The following is an 8,839-nucleotide window of genomic DNA, read 5'->3' as shown; positions in this document are numbered from 1 at the left end:
CAACAACAAGGATCAAGTGTAAATACAACCTGTTGGGTTGTAGCTTTTCATTCTTCCTTTTGTTGTGTCTCTTTTGAGTCAGAATGCAGATTGTCTTCAAGTGTTGGCCATATTCCTGCATGATTCTCAAAAGTTGCTTGCTTCTCGACCCCTTTAAGCAAAGGGTTAGTATGCATGAATTGAACACGACTTTCAAAATTATTTTGGTGTGGGAACACCAAACTTAATTCCTTGCCAATGTCTCCGATGCAACAAGTTAACCATTTATGAATTCTTTTGTCTTTGCTAAAGGTTATAAATCCAAAGACTGGAAAATAACAAATTAATTAAACGGTTTATCTAATTGCTTGAAGCTAGTATTATGCAAAAGGTGAGAATATGTTTTATGATGAGATTTTGGTGGAACACAAAACTTAGCTTCTTGCAATATAGATAAGACTAATTTACCTTTTTATTAACATAGCTATGAAAAGGAAACTACCTCAGGTTGGGTTGCTTCCCAACAAGCGCTTCTTTATTGTCACTAGCTTGACATCTTTCATTCTTTGGTCAGTTTAAGTTCTGAACCTCCTTTTCCTTGTTCCATTGACCCCCTAAATATGGCTTTGCTCTGTGCCCATTTGCTGTGAACTGACTTTTTTGTTGCCTCATCTAGCAGTTCAAGGCTTCTGGTGCACGAAATTACAATCACACTTTTGCAACTCCACACAACTAACCAGCAAGTGCACTGGGTCGTCCAAGTAATACCTTATGTGAGTAAGGGTCGATCCCACGGAGATTATCGGCTTGAAGCAAGCTATGGTTATCTTGCAACTCTTAGGCAGGATATCAATATTTCTCAGATTTAATTGTAAAAAGTAAAACAACATGAAATAAATACTTGTTATGCAGTAATGAAGAACAAGTTGAGGCTTTGGAGATGCTTTGTCTTCTGAATCTCTGCTTTCCTACTATCTTCTTCTTCATGCACGCAAGGCTCCTTCCATGGCAAGCTTTATGTTGGGCATCACCGTTGTCAATGGCTACTTCCTGTCCTCTCAGTGAAAATGTTCCAAATGCACTGTCACCGCATGGCTAATCATCTGTCGGTTCTCGATCATGTTGGAATAGGATCCATTGATCCTTTTGTGTCTGTCACTACGTCTAACACTCGTGATTTTGAAGCTCGTCATAGTCATCCCTTCCCAGGTCCTACTCAGAATAACACAGATAAGGTTTAGACGTTCCGGATCTCAGGAATGGCCGCCAATAATTCTAGCATATACCACAAAGACCCTGATCTGAATCATGAGGCTAAGAGATATGCATTCAATCTAAGGTAGAACAGAGGTGGTTGTCAGGCACGCGTTCATAGGTGAGAATGATGATGAGTGTCACGGATCATCACATTCATCATGTTGAAGTGTGAATGAATATCTTAGAATAGAAGCAAGCGTGATAGAATGGAAAACAGTAGTAATTGCATTAATTCATGAAGAACAGCAGAGCTCCTCACCCTCAACAATGGGGTTTAGAGACTCATGCCGTAGAGAATACAATATGAAATGTGTAAAGTGTCATGAGGTACAAGATGAATCACTAAAAGTAGTTTTTATAGTAAACTGGTAACCTAGGGTTACAGAAAATGAGTAAGCTAGGGTGTTTAGTGTAAAAATCCACTTCCGGGGCCTACTTGGTGTGTGCTTGGGCTGAGCATTGAAGCTTTCATGTGTAGAGACTTTTCTTGGAGTTAAACACCAGCTTTTGTGCCAGTTTGGGTGTTTAACTCCATCTTTTGAGCCAGTTCTGGAGTTAAACGCCAGAATTCTTGAGCTGAATTGGAACGCCTGTTTGGGCCATCAAATCTCGGGCAAAGTATGAACCATTATATATTGTTGGAAAGCCCAGGATGTCTACTTTTTAACGCAATTGAGAGACCGCCAATTGGGCTTCTGTAGCTCCAGAAAATTTACTTCGAGTGCAAAAAGGTTAGAATCCAACAACATCTGCAGTCCTTTTTCAGCCTCTGAATCAGATTTTTGCTCAGGTCCCTCAATTTCAGCCAGAAAATACCTGAAATCACAGAAAAACACACAAACTCATAGTAAAGTCCAGAAAAGTGAATTTTAAATAAAAACTAATAAAAATATAATAAAAACCAACTAAAATATACTAAAAACATACTAAAAACAGTGCCAAAAAGCGTATAAATTATCCGCTCATCACAACACCAAACATAAATTGTTCCTTGTCCCCAAGCAACTAAAAATCAAATAGGATAAAAAGAAGAAAATATACAATGAACTCCAACAACATCTATGAAGATCAGTCTTAATTAGATGAGCGGGGCTATTAGCTTTTTGCTTCTGAACAGTTTTGGCATCTCACTTTTTTCCTTTGAAGTTCAGAACGATTGGCATCTATAAGAACTCAGAATTCAGATAGTGTTATTGATTCTCCTAGTACAGTATGTTGATTCTTGAACACAGTTACTTAATGATTCTTGGCCGTGACCCTAAGCATTTTGTTTTACAGTATTACCACCGGATACATAAATCCCACAGACACATAACTGGGTGAACCTTTCTAGATTGTGACTCAGCTTTGCTAGAGTCCCCAATTAGAGGTGTCCAAAGCTCTTAAGCACACTCTTTTGGCTTTGGACCACGACTTTAACCGCTCAGTCTCAAGTTTTTACTTGACATCTTCACGCCACAAGCACATGGTTAGGGACAGCTTGGTTTAGCTGCTTAGGCCAGGATTTTATTCCTGAGGGCCCTCCTATCCACTGATGCTCAAAGCCTTGGATCCTTTTTATTACCCTTGCCTTTTGGTTTAAAGGGCTATTGGCTTCTTCTGCTTGCTTTTTCTTTCTTTTTCTTTTTTTTTTTGCATATCATCCTCTTTTTTTTTTCTATTCACTGATTTTTCTTGCTTCAAGAATCAATTTTTTTATTTTTTAGATTATCAATAACATTTCTCCTTTTCCATCATTCTTTCAAGAGCCAACAATTTTAACATTATAAACAACAAATTCAAACATATGCACTGTTCAAGCATTCATTCAGAAAACAAGAGTATTGCCACCACATCAAAATAATTAAACTGTTTTAAAATTTGAAATTCATGTACTTCTTTTTCTTTTTCAATTAAAAACACTTTTTATTTAAGAAAGGTGATGGATTCATGGGACATTCATAGCTTTAAGACATAAACTTTAAATTTTATTAATCATTGAATGATAATAAGACTCAAAAATAAATATAAGAGAAAACCAATAATAATAGAAGACAGAAAATAAAAATAAACGACTCTTAATAATAAAGGTTATCACAGAGTTAGGACTCAACTAACTTGATTTTGAAAAGTGGATGCTCCCTCAATCTGTGGGGTGCTTGGTCCTTTAAGGGAGAGCTTCTGGTGCTTCAGCTCCTGTAGCTCACGCCCCTGCTTCTCCTGTTCCTTCAGCAGTTGCAGAGCATGCAGTTTTGATTCTACTGTTCTTCCTTAAGTTGTTCCATAGCTTCTTGCAGCTTGGTAACAGATGCTTCTAGGTGGGTACAGTGGAGTAGGCCAGTTTGGCTTCAGTGGAGTCTTTGTTTGTAATTGTGTAAATCTCACAAGAAATCAGATGATGAATCTCCACTTCTTTTCCAAGCATAATACAATGAATCATCACTGCTCTTTTGACAGTGACCTCAGAGCGGTTGCTAGTGGGCAATATAAAACGCCCAATGAAGTCCAGCCAGCCTCTTGTAACTGGTTTGAGATCTCCCCTATTGAGTTGGTTTGGGACACCTTTTGAATTGGTTATCCACTTATTTCCAGGGAGGCATATGTCCTCTAGAACTTGATCCAACCCCTTATCTACTCTCACCATTCTCCTATAAAAGGATTCTGGATCATCTTGTAGTTGAGGCAGTTTGAAGACCTCTCTTATTTTGTCCAGATGGAAGTAAGTAAGCCTCCCTCTGACCATAGTTCGGTAGGTGTGAAAGGCGGTTCCAGTTATTCTCTGCTTATCTGTCAGCCACAGATTTGAGTAAAATTCCTGAACCATGTTTCTTCCAACCTTTATCTCAGGATTCGCTAGAATTTCCCATCCTCTGTTTCGAATTTGCTCTTGGATCTCCAGATATTCATCTTCTTTCAAATTGAATTTAACTTCCGGGATCACTGACCTCAGACCCATTATTTTGTGGTAATGGTCTGCATGCTCTTTGGTTAAGAACCTCTCTTGATTCCAAAGACTCTTTGGAGTATTCTCTTTCTTGCCTCTTGAATTGGTTTGTTTTTCTTTAGGTGCCATGATCTTGATGAGTCTTAGCTCAGTGATCAATGAAAAACACACCAAATTTAGAGGTTTTCTTGTCCTCAAGCAAAAGAAAGGAAAGGGGAAAGAGAGGAGAAGAGCCAAATTTGAATGGTGGAGAGAAGGAGATGGCCGAATGTATATTTATAGGAGGAGGGGAGGGATTTCAAAATATTTGAAAGAGATATGACATAGAGATATGATTGATGGAAGAAAATAAAATCATGATATGAAAAAGATGAGATTTGTAATTGAAAAAGATATAAAGATGTTAAATCTGAAATTTTGGTTATGCATCTAAGAAATAAGAGATGATATGATGAGTTGAAAAAGATTTGGAAAGAAATTAAGAGGATAATTGAGTTTTTGAAAAGATTTGGGAAGGATTTGAAAGAAAATTGAAAAGAGATTTAGAAAATTGTTGAATTTTGGAAAATTGAGGGTGAATGATGAAAGTTTGAAACATGTTTATGCAGAAAATTATGAGTCAAAACATGAAAATTTGAAAAAATTTGAAGTTGGAAACAAAATCTCCTCCCCTGCCTTTCTGGCGTTAAACGCCCAGAATGGTATCCATTCTAGCGTTTAACGCCCAATTGTTGGCCATTATGGGCGTTTAACGCCCACCCAGGTACCCTGACTGGCGTTAAATGCCAGAAACCCCTTTATCACTGGACGTTTTTCTGAACGCCCAGGATGCTGCAATTCTGGCGTTAAACGCCCAGAATGGTACCCATTATGGTGTTTAACGCCCAAAATGGTACCTTTACTGGGGTTAAACGCCCAGAATGGTACCCATTATGGTGTTTCTCTGTCCATTAACAATGAACTTTTTGTCAGAATCAATATCTTAAAGCTCAACATATCCATATGGTGACACTCCTGTAATCACATATGGTCCCCTCCACCGGGATTTTAATTTCCCGGGGAATAATCTGAGCCTAGAGTTGAACAGCAGAACTTTTTGTCCTGGCTCAAAGACTCTGGATGACAATTTCTTGTCATGCCACTTTTTTTATTTTTCCTTATAAATTTTTGCATTTTCAAAAGCATTGAGTCTGAACTCCTCTAGCTCATTTAGCTGGAGCAATCTTTTCTCACCAGCTAACTTAGCATCCAGGTTTAGGAATCCGGTTGCCCAGTAGGCTTTATGTTCCAGTTCCACGGGCAGATGACAGGCCTTGCCATACACAAGCTGGTATGGAGAGGTTCCTATAGGAGTCTTGAATGCTGTTCTGTATGCCCACAGAGCATCATCCAAGCTTTTTGCCCAATCCTTTCTACGGGTAATCACAGTCTGCTCCAGGATTCTCTTTAGTTCTCTATTAGAGACTTCAGCTTGCCCATTTGTCTGTGGATGATACGGAGTTGCTACTTTGTGGCTAATTCCATATCGAACCATAGCAGAGTAAAGCTGTTTATTGCAGAAATGGGTGCCCCCATCATTGATTAGTACTCTGGGAACACCAAATCTGCTGAAAATATGTTTCTGGAGGAACTTCAGCACGGTCTTGGTATCATTAGTGGGTGTGGCAATTGCCTCCACCCATTTAGATACGTAGTCTACTGCCACCAGAATGTAAGTGTTTGAGTATGATGGTGGGAAAGGACCCATGAAGTCAATACCCCATACATCAAACAACTCAATCTCTAAGATCCCTTGTTGAGGCATGGAATAACCATGAGGCAAGTTACAAGCTCTTTGGCAACTGTCACAGGTACGCACAAACTCTCAGGCATCTCTATAAAGAGTAGGCCAATAGAAGCCACATTGGAGGACTTTAGTGGCTGTTCGCTCACTTTCGAAATGTCCTCCATACTGTGATCCATGGCAATGCCACAGGATCTTCTGTGCCTCCTCTCTAGGGATGCAACTACAGACCATTCCATCTGCGCATCTCTTAAAGAGGTATGGTTCATCCCATAAGTAGTACTTTGCATCAGAAATTAGTTTTTTCTTTTGCAACCTGCTATACTCCTGGGGTATGAACCTCACAGCTTTATAATTTGCAATGTCTGCAAACCATGGTGCTTCCTGAATGGCAAAAAGTTGCTCATCCGGGAAGGTCTCAAAGATCTCAGTAGGAAGGAGGGACGCCCCTGTTACTGGTTCTATCCGGGACAGGTGATCGGCTACCGGGTCTTCTGTCCCTTTTCTGTCTCTTATTTCTATATCAAACTCTTGCAGAAGCAACACCCATCTTATGAGCCTGGGTTTTGAATCCTACTTTGTGAGTAGATATTTAAGAGCAGCATGGTCAGTATACATAATCACTTTTGAACCTACTAAATAGGATCTAAACTTCTCAATGGCATAAACCACTGCAAGTAACTCTTTTTCTGTGGTTGTGTAATTCTTCTGTGCATTATTTAGAACACGAGTGGCATAGTAAATGACGTGAAGAAGCTTGTTATGCCTTTGTCCCAACACTGCACCAATGGCATGGTCACTGGCATCACACATTAATTCGAATGGTAATGTCCAGTCAGGTACAGAGATGACTGGTGCTATGACCAGCTTGGCTTTCAGGGTCTCAAACGCCTGCAGACACTCTATGTCAAACATAAATGGCGTGTCAGCAGCTAGCAGGTTGCTTAGAGGTTTTGTAATTTTTGAAAAATCCTTTATGGACATCCTATAGAATCCTACATGCCCCAGAAAGCTTCTGATTGCCTTAACATTGGCAGGTGGTGGTAATTTCTCAATTACCTCTACCTTGGCTTGATCCACCTCTATCCCCTTGCTTGAAATTTTGTGCCCAAGGACAATTCCTTCAGTCACCATAAAGTGACATTTTTCCCAGTTTAAGACCAGGTTAGTCTCTTGGCACCTTTTCAAGACAAGTGCTATATGATCAAGATAGGAGCTGAATGAGTCTCCAAATACTGAGAAGTCATCCATGAAGAATTCCAAGAACTTTTCTACCATATCAGAGAAGATAGAAAGCATGCACCTCTAAAAGGTTGCAGGTGCATTGCACAGACCAAAAGGCATTCTTCTGTAAGCAAATACTCCAGATGGACATGTGAATGCTGATTTCTCTTGTTCTTGAGGATCCAATGCAATTTGGTTGTAGCCTAAATAGCCATCTAAAAAGTAGTAGTATTCATGGCCTGCTAGTCTCTCTAGCATCTGGTCTATGAATGGTAAAGGAAAATGATCCTTTCTGGTGGCTGTATTGAGCCTTCTGTAGTCAATACACATATGCCACCCTGTAACTGTTCTTGTGGGAACCAGTTCATTCTTTTCATTATGAACCACTGTCATGCCTCCCTTCTTGGGGACAACTTGGACAGGGCTCACCTAGGGGCTATCAGAAATAGGATAAATAATCCTAGCCTCTAGTAACTTAGTGGCCTCTTTCTGCACCACTTCCTTCATGGCTGGATTTAACCACCTTTGTGGTTGAACCACTGGCTTAGCATCATCCTCCAATAGGATCTTGTGCATGCATCTTGCCGGGCTAATGCCTTTAAGATCACTTATGGACCACCCAAGAGCTGTCTTGTGTGTCCTTAGCACTTGAATTAGTGCTTTCTCTTCCTGTGGATTTAAAGCAGAGCTTATGATCACTGGAAAAGTGTCACCCTCTCCCAGAAATGCATATTTCAGGGATGGTGGTAGTGGTTTGAGCTCTGGTTTAGGAGGTTTCTCCTCTTCCTGAGGGATTTTTAGAGGTTCTTTTATTTCCTCTCGTTCCTCCAAATCAGGCTGAACATCTTTAAAGATGTCCTCTAGCTCTGATTCAAGACTCTTAGTCATATTGATCTCTTCCACCAAAGAGTCAATAATATCAGTGCTCATGCAGTCATTTGATGTGTCTGGATGCTGCATAGCTTTGACAACATTTAACTTGAACTCATCCTCATTGACTCTCAGGGTCACTTCCCCTTTTTGTACATCAATAAGAGTTCATCCAGTTGCTAGGAAAGGTCTTCCTAGAATGAGAGTTGCACTCTTGTGCTCCTCTATTTCCAGCACTACAAAGTCAGTGGGAAAGGCAAATGGCCCAACCTTGACAATCATGTCCTCAATGATGCCTAATGGATATTTAATGGAGCCATCAGCAAGTTGAAGACATATCCGGGTTAGTTTGACTTCTTCAGTCAACCCAAGCTTTCTGATAGTGGATGCAGGTATTAGGTTGATACTTGCTCCAAGGTCACATAGAGCTGTCTTGGTACAAGCACCCTCTAATGTGCATGGTATCATAAATCTTCCTAGATCTTGAAGCTTTTCTGGTAAGCTTTTTAGAATGACTGCACTACATTCTTCAGTGAGAAACACTCTTTCAGTTTCTCTCCAATCCTTCTTATGACTTAAGATCTCTTTCATGAACTTAGCATAAGAGGGTATTTGCTCAAGTGCCTCTGCAAACGGGATCTTTATTTCAAGAGTCCTAAGATAGTCTGCAAAGCGGGCAAATTATTTATCCTGTTCTGCTTGGCGGAGCTTCTGAGGATAAGGCATCTTGGCTTTATATTCTTCAACCTTAGTTGCTGCAGGTTTATTCCCTACAGAAGTGGTTGGAGAAGCATTCTTAGAGG

This window comes from Arachis ipaensis, chromosome B4, assembly GCF_059453495.1.
Source record: "Arachis ipaensis isolate K30076 ecotype BB chromosome B4, ASM5945349v1, whole genome shotgun sequence".
Taxonomy (NCBI): domain Eukaryota; kingdom Viridiplantae; phylum Streptophyta; class Magnoliopsida; order Fabales; family Fabaceae; genus Arachis; species Arachis ipaensis.
Note: the sequence above shows the minus strand (reverse complement) of the source record.